The sequence below is a fragment of the Neofelis nebulosa genome, chromosome 8 (assembly GCF_028018385.1).
Source record: "Neofelis nebulosa isolate mNeoNeb1 chromosome 8, mNeoNeb1.pri, whole genome shotgun sequence".
In the NCBI taxonomy this organism is placed as follows: Eukaryota; Metazoa; Chordata; class Mammalia; order Carnivora; family Felidae; genus Neofelis; species Neofelis nebulosa.
This window is the reverse complement of record NC_080789.1, coordinates 99412722-99427027: the sequence shown is the minus strand read 5'-3', so window position 1 is coordinate 99427027 and position 14306 is coordinate 99412722. Positions and strand designations below refer to the sequence as shown.

Below are 14306 nucleotides of genomic sequence, written 5' to 3'. Positions count from 1 at the left end.
AGGCTCCAGGCTCTGAACTGTCAGCGCAGAGTCCCACGTGGGGATCAAACTTACCAACCATGAGATTATGACTTAAGCTGAAGTCGGAAGCTTAACTGACTGAGCCACCCAGGTGCCCGGGAGACAGGAACTTTAGCTGATTTCCTTGTAGGATCTCAGTTGGCTGAGCCTGTTAAAAATACACGAAAAACTTGTATCGCCTTGACAAAAACACTGCCATTGTATTCGTTGACAGAGTAAACACATACATTCTTAGGAGGTTATCAAATATTTTAAAGCCAACTCTGCAATGCCAAATTTGTATTTTCTTTCTGAAATCAAAATTCTAGAAGGGAACAACAGACAATTTGAACTGAAGAATTCTTTTGTAGCTAGCTTCTCAATAGTTACGGTTACACTCAGTAACTGGGCTCTGCCACGAATCTTCCTAAAATTTAGGTGCGGGGCCCATATGATTATGTTTGGGAACTAGACTCTGAAGGGAAAATTCACTTATCCAGGGAGTTTACACGTGACTTCCACAAATGGGCTTCAGGGATCCAAGGTACGCATAGAAAATGTATGCACTCAAATCAAAGTGGGAGTATCATCTTCATGGTGAAAGAGTCTGAAAGGTCCTCATGTTATCAGGGATAAAGGTGAGAGCCAAGCTTCCTGTAACGACTTGATGGATTTGATTTCGTTAATGCTAATGCGATTCCCTTGCCTTGAAAAACAGAAGTCTCCAGGTGGAAATCTGTCTTCAGCCATTTCAAGGATGGAGAGCTTGCCATGCCAGGTGGGTTATGGCTTTTCCCCGGGAGTTAGAGGCAAATGGGACGAGCAGAAAACTATTATGCAGGTTGTAGAATACTTTGAGGGCCAAGAAGCATCCTGGAGATGCCTAGGGGAGTTTTGACCTTGGGCACGTGGAAATACTAGTGAGTCCATGTCGAGGGCATGCTTAACACGGAGGGGCCGTTGCATGAAGGAAAGATTAGTGTTGAACTACGGCACCACTTAACACTTGGGGGCTCTGGAGAATTACCTAGAATTGTAAAGGTGCTTGTGAGGAGTATGGGAGTATAACAATGGAGGCTGGATTCTCTGCAACTGTATTGGATTTTTCATGAGCCAAATACTGGGCCCAGAGTCACAGCGGGTGGCATCAGGGCAAAGCCATAGACTGTGGAATTGTCTCCAACTTGCCTTCAAGGACCTAACTGGCTACGAGTGTCCGGACTAAAACGTATCAGATACCATTTAAGTTTGTGGAGATTACAGCCTCAGTTTCAGTTCACCTTCCGGGTGACAGTATTCAGCCAAAAGACCCTCACAAATATCGCCTTTGGTTGTCCACCATGTCTAAGAAATCTATGTGCTCCACTGGGCTCAGAAGTCCCACCAAAATGAAAATCTTCTCCATTTTGTTTTCCAGAATCATTCAATGGAAATTCCCTTGAACATACGTCAAAGAGAGGAGATCTCCCATACAGGTATTCTTATGACAACACTGTCCTTCTCTTTAGAATTTGTGTGTGTTATTCCTTTAAGCTGTTGCCTTTAAGATCCTTAGTGTCTATCTATTGACCTTTCAACACTTCTCTGCTGGTTAGGCAAAGGAAGAACTCGATGCCAAGGACAAGACTATATGTTTAAATGTGAGAGCTTTTAGCCTTGTATGAAATGAAATCTTTACTTGTCTTTTACTCTAAGACCTGAGTGAATATATCGCTCTCAGATGATACCTGTATCCCGCAGGTTTTTTTTTCTTTTTTTTAATTGTTTATTTGTGTCGGGGTGGGTGGGGGGGTAGAGGGCAGGAGAGAGAGGGGGAGAGGAGAAACCAAACAAACTCCATGTTGTCAGTGCAGAGGTGGACGCGGGTTGGATCCCAAGAACTGTGAGATCATGACCTTCCTGGAAACCAAGAGTCAGATGCTTAATGACTGAGACACCCAGGGGCCCCTCTCTCTTCATTATCTAACTGTTTTCTGCTCTGTTTTCCATAGCACCCACCCATGGCTTAACTCTAATTCATGACGTAGGGGTATTACTGAGTGTTGTACAAGAAGAATATGTTTTGGGAAATCTAATTTCCCCGGAGTCTCCAAATTTCAGCATTTCTTTTCTGTATCATCAGATAAACCCGTTGTTGGCGATGAGTTTCTAGCCCAGTTTCTCCAAAACTATGAAATCGAAGATGAAATTAAAATGCTGTTGGAGATGCCAGCAAATGGAGAAAAAGAAATGACAGGAAAGGAAGATGTGTGTCAAGCTGCTTCACGAGGTTAGCTTGAGTCTCTAAGAGGTTTGGAAGGTGACTGGGGTGGGGCAAAAGTTAGGGATGAGACATCAGACACCAGATGTATTTTTGGTTTCTTGCATTTGCTTAGGACAGATTTCGGGATTTTAGCCTCTATCAGTTGGATTGTTCACGCACATAGTCACTCTTTCATGTATCTATTTCTACATGGGTGGATCTTAATCTCAAATATCCCCAGCTCTGGAAAACCTGACCTTCTTCATCTCCCGTTCAGAGCTATCTTTCTTTGAAGTGTCAGATTTGAAGCTGGATGATCAGGAGGCAGACAAAACATCGCTGGTTCCTGAGAGGGACCAGGATGGAATGTGGGAATCAAGAACAGAGAAGAAACTCAGGAAAACTCGCCACCATGGCCGGAAAAAGGTAAGGCCGATGGCAAGTCGTGCGGAAAATTCATGTCTCCAAAATGGCCATTTGTCTTGATGTCAGAGGTCTCCTTCCAAGGAGAATTGCCTCTAAGTTGGTAATATTAGGAAAGAAAAGGAGTCGTTTCAAATAGCTGAAATTTCCCCGAGTTGTACTCATCTGGAGAGTACAGCAACATGAACATTTTGCAGTGATGAAAACGTGAACAATGAAAGAATAGAGTTTTCAAAATTTTGAGTGAAGTAAGATTGAATAATACGTCCCATTTGATTGTCTTTTCCTTAAGGTAATCTCGCACCATAAAAAGAGGAGACAGTTTCTCAAAATGTTGTATGAAACAATGGAAGAAGTGAAGAGCTGTGTGAGTACTCCCAACCTGCTCCATGATCACTAAATTCTGTGTTTTTCCAACACCTTTATGTGTTTCTTTGCAGTTTATTTGGCTTGACCAGTGGCTGTGGGCTGAGATTCACACGGAAATGAAACCCATAAGACACAACAGTCTTTGTGTTGCCCAATTTATTTACTTTTTAAAAAATACATATATTGTTAAACTTTATTTATTTCTTTTGAGAGAGAGAGAGGGAGAGAGGCAACATGCCTGCTAAGGCATGAGTGGGGGAGGGGCAGAGAGAGAGAGAGAGAGAGAGAGAGAGAGAGAACCTCAAACAGTCTCCGTGTTGTCAGCCCAGAGCTGGACTTAGGGCTCGATCTCAAGAAGCATTAGGTCATGATGTGAGCTGAAACCAAGATTTGGGGGCTTAACCAACATAGCTCCCAGGCATCCCTGTCTGTCTGAGTGTTGTGATGCAAAGTCTTACAAATACTAATCTTATCTCTTGTGTTCATCTTGAGAATACCGTGAGAGTATATAGAACACAAGTGTCAGGTCACTGAAGAGAATATTTCTTTTCACACTTTGTTTCTGAAGTGTGGACTTTATCCAAGGCTCCAGCTGCCCACCACACCCCAGAAATGCAGAATTAATTTTAACTTGTTTTAAACCTTTCTTCCAGGAAGAACTTGTTTCCAATATGCTACATGCTCTGAAATGACCACTGCTTGTAGATCAGCCACGGGAAATATTCGTGGTTTTTCTTTCCTTGACTCAAGATTTCGGAGAGTGCAACACTGTGAATACGTGTTACTTTTGTCTACCTCGACCTGGGCTTACTTGTCACCAGCGGCATTAGAGGTCTGACCGCCACATCGAAATTTGAGAACTGATGTTTTAAAGGCAACTGCAATTGTGATAAGTGGAGAGTCCAATGAATACACAGTGTTGTTATAAGAAGTTGTACCAAAAGGTGTCTTGATGTTCAAAGATTATTATACCTGTAAATAAAATGTATTATTTTGATGTGTGGCTGGATTGTATTTGATTGCATTTTAGGTAGAATTGTTCATCTCTACTCCTATTGGTATTGATTAGTTTTCGCTGTTGGGGCCATATCTGGGTGTTTTGGCATTAAGCTGACTTGAAGAAATGAAGGCGAGTCCCTTGTTGGGATAACAGTTGAAATATTATTGTAAGTGCTCAGCTCTGTAAAGGTTAACTATGTAACTCAGGCAGGAAGCCATGTCTAGGTGACTCTATTTGTGAAGCATCTTGGTGATCTCTGGGTATGGAATCTGTTCTAGCTTTTGATTACCTTGTGTCAAGTGTAGCCATTTACTTTGTACTAGGAAGAGTCTACATTTGAAAAAAAAATTAACAAGTTTTTATTTTTGACTACAGAGAGAGAGCGAGAGAGCGAGAATAGGTGGGGGGAGGGGCAGAGAGAGAGGGAGACACAGAATTTGAAGTAGGCTCCAGGTTCTGAGGTGTCAGCACGGAGCCCGACTCGGGGCTCGAACTCACAAACCTGGAGATCATGACCTGAGCCGACTTAAGAGGCTTAACCGCCTCAGCCACCCAGGTCTCCCGGAAAAGTCTAGGTTTAGATTTCACTGCTCTTTTAAGTGCGATTGTCTATTTTATTTCTTCTTACTTTGATCTTTGTTAGGTCACTCTTGAAATTCTCGGAAGTTAGCTTTGTGTAAGATTCACAAAGATTTTGTGATTTCATTTAGTTTTGAGAGAGAGAGAGTGTGAGCAGGGGAGGGACAGAGAGAGAGGGAGACACAGGAACTGAAGCAGGCTCCAGGTTCTGAGCTGTCAGCACAGAGGGGGACCCGTGGCTCTAACTCATAAGCCGAGTGATGGTGACCTCAGCTCAAGTCAGACGCTGAACAGACTGAGCCTCCCATGTGCCCCTCTTAAGATGTTTAATTTCATAACATGTGGTATTGAGATAATTCTTTACAGTCTTTCTTCTATTAGCATATTTTAAATCAGACGTTGTCCTCACAGTGCTACTTTTCTTCTGTCCTGGTGGTGTGGTATGATGAGTCTTTATTTTCATTTCCTTTTAAATAGTTTGTATTCTTAGTTGTGTCAACCCTATCGTTAATTTGCATAACAGGGTTTCGATTTCTCTCTTTCTTTCTTGCTGTTGTTGAGTTGGAAATCAAGTCTTTCGTTCAGTTATGGTTTTCATTTCTCTCTCTCCTCATGTGGGAAGATGTCTTCTTCATGCAGTTCCATGGATCTCTGGGCAGTAGGATCTTTCTAGAGCCCACGTTTCAGAGTTTCTATTACCCCCTTTTAGTTACGTTAAAAATTTTTAAAAAAATGTTTATTTACTTTTGAGAGAGAGAGAGCGCGCGACAGAGAGAGCGTGCAACCAGGAGAAGGGCCAAGAGAGGGAGTCACAGATCTGAAGCAGGCTCCACGCCCCCAACTGACCGCACAGAGCCAGATGTGGGACTTGAACTCACCAACCGTGAGCTCTTGACCTGAGCCGAAGTCGGACGCTTAACCCACTGAGCCACCTAGGCACCCCCCCTGAATCCTACTTCTGATCCAGGGAATATTGACCTATAAAAGAAGCTCCAAACTCAAAACAGATGACTTTGTTTGGGAATAAGGGAGGAATTGCAATTTGAAACGGGCAAAGTGAGGCAAGCTACAGGTGGGTGAGTTGAGGGCGTGGCAGAGGCTGTGTTAATGAGCTGGGAATCCAAAGAGGGGAGAGGCACTCAGAATCTGCTAGAATAAAAACAGAGAGCAGCTTTGAAAACTCCCCCAGCGGACAAAAGCAATCCAATCATCCAAATGCAGTTCACTTGGGCTTCTTTGGTGAGACCCACCTGATCGCGGTTGGTTCTTGTTCACGTGTCCGGACACTGTAGGTGAAACAGCACATCACAAGGGTCACACAAGGTAACCCCTGACCACATCCCTGTCATTTCAGATGATGTCAATGTTATCAGTTTTCTGTAAATCGGGCACTTATGGAAAATCAGCCCCGTAGTTCTTACACGTTGTTTTCCTAAGTGCAGAGCACGTACGCAGGAGATATTTCCTTTTGGATCCTCTGGGTCCATTTGAGGTTGAACATCTTTCACAAAGTTGCAAAGGACACAAAAAGAAAGAGACAAAGGTGAGGGAAAAAAAGTGGATATAATGATACACAAAACAGGCAGGTGACAATTTTAAATACATAAAATCGATGCTTTCAGGGACACCTGGGTGGCTCAGTCGATTGAGTGTCAGACTATGGGTTTTGGCTCAGGTATGACCCCACCTTCTGGTGAGTTAGAGCCCCACATCGGGCTCTGTGGGGGCAGCACACAGCCTGCTTGTGATTCTCTCTGTCTCCCTCTCTCTCTGCCCCTCCCTGACTTGGGAATATCTCTATCTCTATAAATAAATAAATAAATAAATAAATAAATAAATAAATAAACTTAAAAATAAAATAAAAGAACAGGCTCCTTGGTGGCTAAGTCGGTTGAGCGACTGACTTTGACTCAGGTCACGCTCTTGCGGTCCATGAGTTCGTGCCCCGCATCGGGTTCTGTGCTGACAGTTTGGAACCTGCAGCCTGCTTGGAATTCTGTGTCTCCCTCTCTCTCTGCCCCTCCTCCATTCGCACTCTGTGTCTCTCTGTCATTTGGATATAAATAAGTGTTAAAAAAAATAATAAGTAAAATAAAATAGGTGCTTTCAAATCTCGTGAGACCGGAAATTTTACTGCAGTTTCTCCAGGAAATATGTAGCATGAAACAGACGAGTTTGGGAAAAAAAAAAAAGGTTAAGTAAAAGACTACTAGCAATTCACGATTTCCTTCCACTGAATGCACAGATGGTGATGATGTGTTCTAAACAGATACAGAAGCCCCATCTACCTGACAGGAGCCTGAAAGAGACTTTATTCTTGCCTCCTTTCCTCTCCCTTGTTTAGAGATGTTGGGTCCTGTTAAAGCATCATATGGAACAGTTAGTTGTCCCTGAACTGTGGACGCTGTCCATTGCATTTAATCCTTTATCACTGCGTTGAAAAGCAGTCTTCGCAAAGGCCAGGGACAGCAGGGCTTGAGGAAATAGGGAAGGAGGGATGCGTCAGAGTATCAGAGAAAGTTTTAATCTATTTTGATGTGTGACAAACACGTGCATCAGAAGGTGGATTTAAGTTTTGTTACGTTCTTGTATTTCAAAGGATTCGAGAAACAGGCAGTGGGACTAAGGTATCAACCGATTTTAGCAGAGCATATCCGCCAAGAGCAGTGCTCTTCAACAATTGTGACTATGACCACAGTAAGAAACGCATTTTACGCACATATGCATGAGTATGTACATACAACTGAAAACAGCCTTGGCCAAGCAGGAGTTACACAGTTACAGGCAATGCACAGGACATTTCGAGTTGTGATTTTCTAAAGTGATATCAGGCTCTGTTAATACGTTGTGATCTTTAGTTTAACAAACACTGCCTTCGATGAAAGATTTGAGGTAGACCACTAGGAATTGAGGTAAGTGCTAATGACAACAAAGTGACTGGTAAATATTGCTCCTTGAAGGGCATTCAACCTATACATATGTATGTCAAATGCAATAAGCCAAGGGAAATCTACATGCCTCTCAGCCCGGGAGTCTGGCAAGAATCCTACCCATTTGAAGATGAATAAAAATATTTTAAAACGGGGAGTAAGAAAAAGAAACAGTATTAAATATGAAGAAGGAGGATCACACACTTAAAAAAGAGCTCAGTTTATTAAATGATGTACTAAAAATATTGGACAGAATGTTAAACCGAAAACTGCTCATCGTCAAGAGAGCAAAACGCAAAGATATGATCTCCATTGGACTGGGACCAAAGGCTTGGAAAGAACAGACCATGGCTCTAGAAAAAGTAGATAAAGGAGCACCTGAGTGTTTCAGTCTGTTAAACATCTGCCTTCTGCTCTGGTCATGATATCGCGGTTCATGAGTTCAAGCCCCACGTGAGGTTCTGTGCTAACAGCTCAGAGCCAGGAGATTGCTTCAGATTCTGTGTCCCTCTTTCTCTCTCTGGCCCTCCTCTGCTTGCTCATTGTCTCTGTCTCTTTCTCAAAATAAATAAACATTAAATGTAAAGAATTAAAAAAAAGAAGAAATACTGAAAAATATAAGAGAAGAAAAAAACATCAGCGTTAAAATACCTGTCCTATCTATATTCATTCATATTTTAAAAAGGGTTTACCAACAATAGCCAAAGTAAGGAAAGAGCCCAAATGTCCATCGACGGATGAATGGATAAAGGAGATGTGATATATATATATATATATATATATATATATACACACACACAATGGAGTAATACATTGATGTGATAAATATATACAATGGAGTATTACAAAACGTCGGAGACTCTTAAATAGGGAGAACGAACAGGGGGTTATTGGAGGGATTGTGGGAGGTGGGATGGGCTAAATGGGCAAGGAGCATTAAGGAATCTACTCCTGAAATCATGGTTGCACTATATGCTAATTAACTTGTCTGAAATTAAAAACAAAAAAAGTGCTTCACTGCATCTAATTTGATGAGAATTTCTTAAAATGTGAAAGTTGTTGTAGAGCATCACATATTTTCCTCTGACACCTATCAGTATTATCACCGGGACTTGTCTTCCTTAGTTTATAGTGTTAATTTGCAACCTAAACAGATAATGTTAATTGATTCCTCTATGCTGAACCGTCCTTGAATTCCTGCAGTAAAGTGCACTTCTTCCTAATATACTGCTTTTCTTTTTTATTTTTTTTGAGAGGGAGTGAGACTGGGTCCAGGTGAGCCAGGGGAAGGGGGCGGGGAGAGAGAAGCAGGGCTCACAGGAAGTTGGGCTGGAGCTCACTAACCATGAGATCATGACTTGAGCCCAAGTCAGAGGCTTAACCGGCTAAGCCATTCCGGAGCCCCTAACACATTCCTTTTCTAAGCAACCTTTTAAGATCTTAACAAATCTATGTTAATCAATGTGATTTGTCTGTAGTTTTGTTGAAGGGTTTAAAACAATTTCATTTGTAGTGTTTCTTTATTTTTGGGAGAGAGAGGCAAAGAGTGTAAGCGGGGGAGGGCAGAGAGAGAGGGAGACACAGAATGTGAAGCAGGCTCCAGGCTCTGAACTGTCAGCGCAGAGTCCCACGTGGGGATCAAACTTACCAACCATGAGATTATGACTTAAGCTGAAGTCGGAAGCTTAACTGACTGAGCCACCCAGGTGCCCGGGAGACAGGAACTTTAGCTGATTTCCTTGTAGGATCTCAGTTGGCTGAGCCTGTTAAAAATACACGAAAAACTTGTATCGCCTTGACAAAAACACTGCCATTGTATTCGTTGACAGAGTAAACACATACATTCTTAGGAGGTTATCAAATATTTTAAAGCCAACTCTGCAATGCCAAATTTGTATTTTCTTTCTGAAATCAAAATTCTAGAAGGGAACAACAGACAATTTGAACTGAAGAATTCTTTTGTAGCTAGCTTCTCAATAGTTACGGTTACACTCAGTAACTGGGCTCTGCCACGAATCTTCCTAAAATTTAGGTGCGGGGCCCATATGATTGTGTTTGGGAACTAGACTCTGAAGGGAAAATTCACTTATCCAGGGAGTTTACACGTGACTTCCACAAATGGGCTTCAGGGATCCAAGGTACGCATAGAAAATGTATGCACTCAAATCAAAGTGGGAGTATCATCTTCATGGTGAAAGAGTCTGAAAGGTCCTCATGTTATCAGGGATAAAGGTGAGAGCCAAGCTTCCTGTAACGACTTGATGGATTTGATTTCGTTAATGCTAATGCGATTCCCTTGCCTTGAAAAACAGAAGTCTCCAGGTGGAAATCTGTCTTCAGCCATTTCAAGGATGGAGAGCTTGCCATGCCAGGTGGGTTATGGCTTTTCCCCGGGAGTTAGAGGCAAATGGGACGAGCAGAAAACTATTATGCAGGTTGTAGAATACTTTGAGGGCCAAGAAGCATCCTGGAGATGCCTAGGGGAGTTTTGACCTTGGGCACGTGGAAATACTAGTGAGTCCATGTCGAGGGCATGCTTAACACGGAGGGGCCGTTGCATGAAGGAAAGATTAGTGTTGAACTACGGCACCACTTAACACTTGGGGGCTCTGGAGAATTACCTAGAATTGTAAAGGTGCTTGTGAGGAGTATGGGAGTATAACAATGGAGGCTGGATTCTCTGCAACTGTATTGGATTTTTCATGAGCCAAATACTGGGCCCAGAGTCACAGCGGGTGGCATCAGGGCAAAGCCATAGACTGTGGAATTGTCTCCAACTTGCCTTCAAGGACCTAACTGGCTACGAGTGTCCGGACTAAAACGTATCAGATACCATTTAAGTTTGTGGAGATTACAGCCTCAGTTTCAGTTCACCTTCCGGGTGACAGTATTCAGCCAAAAGACCCTCACAAATATCGCCTTTGGTTGTCCACCATGTCTAAGAAATCTATGTGCTCCACTGGGCTCAGAAGTCCCACCAAAATGAAAATCTTCTCCATTTTGTTTTCCAGAATCATTCAATGGAAATTCCCTTGAACATACGTCAAAGAGAGGAGATCTCCCATACAGGTATTCTTATGACAACACTGTCCTTCTCTTTAGAATTTGTGTGTGTTATTCCTTTAAGCTGTTGCCTTTAAGATCCTTAGTGTCTATCTATTGACCTTTCAACACTTCTCTGCTGGTTAGGCAAAGGAAGAACTCGATGCCAAGGACAAGACTATATGTTTAAATGTGAGAGCTTTTAGCCTTGTATGAAATGAAATCTTTACTTGTCTTTTACTCTAAGACCTGAGTGAATATATCGCTCTCAGATGATACCTGTATCCCGCAGGTTTTTTTTTCTTTTTTTTAATTGTTTATTTGTGTCGGGGTGGGTGGGGGGGTAGAGGGCAGGAGAGAGAGGGGGAGAGGAGAAACCAAACAAACTCCATGTTGTCAGTGCAGAGGTGGACGCGGGTTGGATCCCAAGAATTGTGAGATCATGACCTTCCTGGAAACCAAGAGTCAGATGCTTAATGACTGAGACACCCAGGGGCCCCTCTCTCTTCATTATCTAACTGTTTTCTGCTCTGTTTTCCATAGCACCCACCCATGGCTTAACTCTAATTCATGACGTAGGGGTATTACTGAGTGTTGTAAAAGAAGAATATGTTTTGGGAAATCTAATTTCCCCGGAGTCTCCAAATTTCAGCATTTCTTTTCTGTATCATCAGATAAACCCGTTGTTGGCGATGAGTTTCTAGCCCAGTTTCTCCAAAACTATGAAATCGAAGATGAAATTAAAATGCTGTTGGAGATGCCAGCAAATGGAGAAAAAGAAATGACAGGAAAGGAAGATGTGTGTCAAGCTGCTTCACGAGGTTAGCTTGAGTCTCTAAGAGGTTTGGAAGGTGACTGGGGTGGGGCAAAAGTTAGGGATGAGACATCAGACACCAGATGTATTTTTGGTTTCTTGCATTTGCTTAGGACAGATTTCGGGATTTTAGCCTCTATCAGTTGGATTGTTCACGCACATAGTCACTCTTTCATGTATCTATTTCTACATGGGTGGATCTTAATCTCAAATATCCCCAGCTCTGGAAAACCTGACCTTCTTCATCTCCCGTTCAGAGCTATCTTTCTTTGAAGTGTCAGATTTGAAGCTGGATGATCAGGAGGCAGACAAAACATCGCTGGTTCCTGAGAGGGACCAGGATGGAATGTGGGAATCAAGAACAGAGAAGAAACTCAGGAAAACTCGCCACCATGGCCGGAAAAAGGTAAGGCCGATGGCAAGTCGTGCGGAAAATTCATGTCTCCAAAATGGCCATTTGTCTTGATGTCAGAGGTCTCCTTCCAAGGAGAATTGCCTCTAAGTTGGTAATATTAGGAAAGAAAAGGAGTCGTTTCAAATAGCTGAAATTTCCCCGAGTTGTACTCATCTGGAGAGTACAGCAACATGAACATTTTGCAGTGATGAAAACGTGAACAATGAAAGAATAGAGTTTTCAAAATTTTGAGTGAAGTAAGATTGAATAATACGTCCCATTTGATTGTCTTTTCCTTAAGGTAATCTCGCACCATAAAAAGAGGAGACAGTTTCTCAAAATGTTGTATGAAACAATGGAAGAAGTGAAGAGCTGTGTGAGTACTCCCAACCTGCTCCATGATCACTAAATTCTGTGTTTTTCCAACACCTTTATGTGTTTCTTTGCAGTTTATTTGGCTTGACCAGTGGCTGTGGGCTGAGATTCACACGGAAATGAAACCCATAAGACACAACAGTCTTTGTGTTGCCCAATTTATTTACTTTTAAAAAAATACATATATTGTTAAACTTTATTTATTTCTTTTGAGAGAGAGAGAGGGAGAGAGGCAACATGCCTGCTAGGGCATGAGTGGGGGAGGGGCAGAGAGAGAGAGAGGGAGAGAACCCCAAACAGTCTCCATGTTGTCAGCCCAGAACCGGATGTAAGGCTGCAACTCAAGAAACATTAGGTCATAACCTGAGCTGAAACCAAGATTTGGGGGCTTAACCAACTTAGCTCCCCAGGCATCCCTGTCTCTCTGAGTGTTGTAATGCAAAGTCTTACAAATACTAATCTTATCTCTTGTGTTCATCTTGAGAATACTGTGACAGTATATAGAACACATATGTCAGGTCACTGAAGAGAATATTTCTTTTCACACTTTGTTTCTGAAGCGTGGACTTTATCCAAGGCTCCAGCTGCCCACAACACCCTGGAAGTATACAATTAATTTTAACTTGTTTTAAACCTTTCTTCCAGGAAGAACTTGTTTCAAATATGCTACATGCTCTGAAATGACCACTGCTTGTATATCAGCCACTGGAAATATTCGTGGTTTTTCTTTCCTTGACTCACGATTTGGGAGAGTGCAACACTGTGAATACGTGTTACTTTTGTCTACCTAGACTTGGGCTTACTTGTCACCAGCGGCATTAGAGGTCTGACGGCCACATCGAAATTTGAGAACTGATGTTTTAAAGGCAACTGCAATTGTGATACGTGGAGAGTCCAATGAATATATAGTGTTGATATAAGAAATTATATCAAAAAGATGAGTTGATATTGAATGATTATTGTATCTGTGAATAAAATGTGAGTTTTGCTATATTGCCAGATTGTATTTGATACAGTTTATTTAGAATTGTTATGTGTACTCCTAATTGATAGTGATTAGTTTTCATTTTTGCAGTCGTATCTCAGCGTTTTGGCATCTAGCTGACTTGATCAAATGAAGGCGAGTCCCTTGCTGGGATAACAGTTGATGTATTATTGTAAGTGCCCAGCTCTGTAAAGGTTAAGTATATAACTGTCTTAGGAAACCATATTTAGATGTCTTTATGAGGAAAGTAAACTTGGTAAACTTTACTGGGTATTGATTGTGTTCTAGCTTTGGATTATCTTGTGTCACCTTTACCCATTTACCTTATATCAGGAAAAGTCTACCTTTAAAAAAAAGTTGGGGCGCCTGGGTGTCTTGGTTGGTTAAGTGTCCGTCTTTCGCTCAGGTCATGATCTCACTGCCCGTGAGTTAGAGCCCTGCGTCGGGCTCTGTGCTGACCGCTCAGAGCCTGGATCCTGTTTCAGAATCTGTGTATCCCTCTGTCTCTGCCCCTCCCCTGTTCATGCTCTGTCTCTCTCTGTCTCAAAAATAAATAAATGTTGAAAAAAAAATTAAAAAAAATAAAAAAAATAAAAAAGCTTTTAGCACTTGTTTATTTTTGAGAGACAGAGATAGACAGAGCATGAGTGGGGGCGGGGGGTGGTGCGCAGAGAGAGAGGGAGACACAGAATCCAAAGCAGGCTTTAGGCTCTGAGCTGTCAGCACAGAGCCCGATGAGGGGCTCGAACCCACGAACTGCGAGATCATGACCTGAGTTGAAGTGAGAGGCTTAACTGACCGAGCCACCCAGGCCACCCCAGAAAAGTCCACTTTTAGATTTTATTGCTCTTTTAAGTGCTATTTTCTATTTTATCTTTTCTTACTTTGATCTTTATTAGGTCAATCTTTCAAATTCTTGAAAGTTCACTGTTTGTATATAAAAAATATTTTTTTTAATGGCTATTTATTTTTGGGAAAAAGAGAGAGAGAGACACAGAGTGTGAGCGGGAGAGGTGTGGAGAGACAGAATCTGAAGCAGGCTCTAGGCTCTGCCCTGTCAGCACAGAGTCTGTCTCGGAGCTTGAACTCAGGCACTATGAGATCGCCACCTGAGCCAAGGTAGGACGCTTAAGTGACTGAGTCATCCACGGGC

General features: G+C 42.2%; 2 long non-coding RNA genes across 2 annotated transcripts; both read left to right on the top strand.

Annotated features, from left to right (window-relative positions):
• The first annotated feature begins 2320 nt into the window (after positions 1 to 2320).
• Positions 2321 to 3730, top strand: LOC131484057 (uncharacterized). The gene is made up of 3 exons (XR_009247993.1): positions 2321 to 2668; positions 2958 to 3032; positions 3688 to 3730. It is a non-coding gene; the product is annotated as an uncharacterized LOC131484057 (long non-coding RNA).
• A 7732-nt stretch (positions 3731 to 11462) lies between these two features.
• On the top strand, positions 11463 to 12979 carry LOC131484056 (uncharacterized). Its single transcript, XR_009247992.1, has 3 exons — positions 11463 to 11805; positions 12095 to 12169; positions 12814 to 12979. It is a non-coding gene; the product is annotated as an uncharacterized LOC131484056 (long non-coding RNA).
• The last annotated feature ends 1327 nt before the right edge of the window (positions 12980 to 14306 follow it).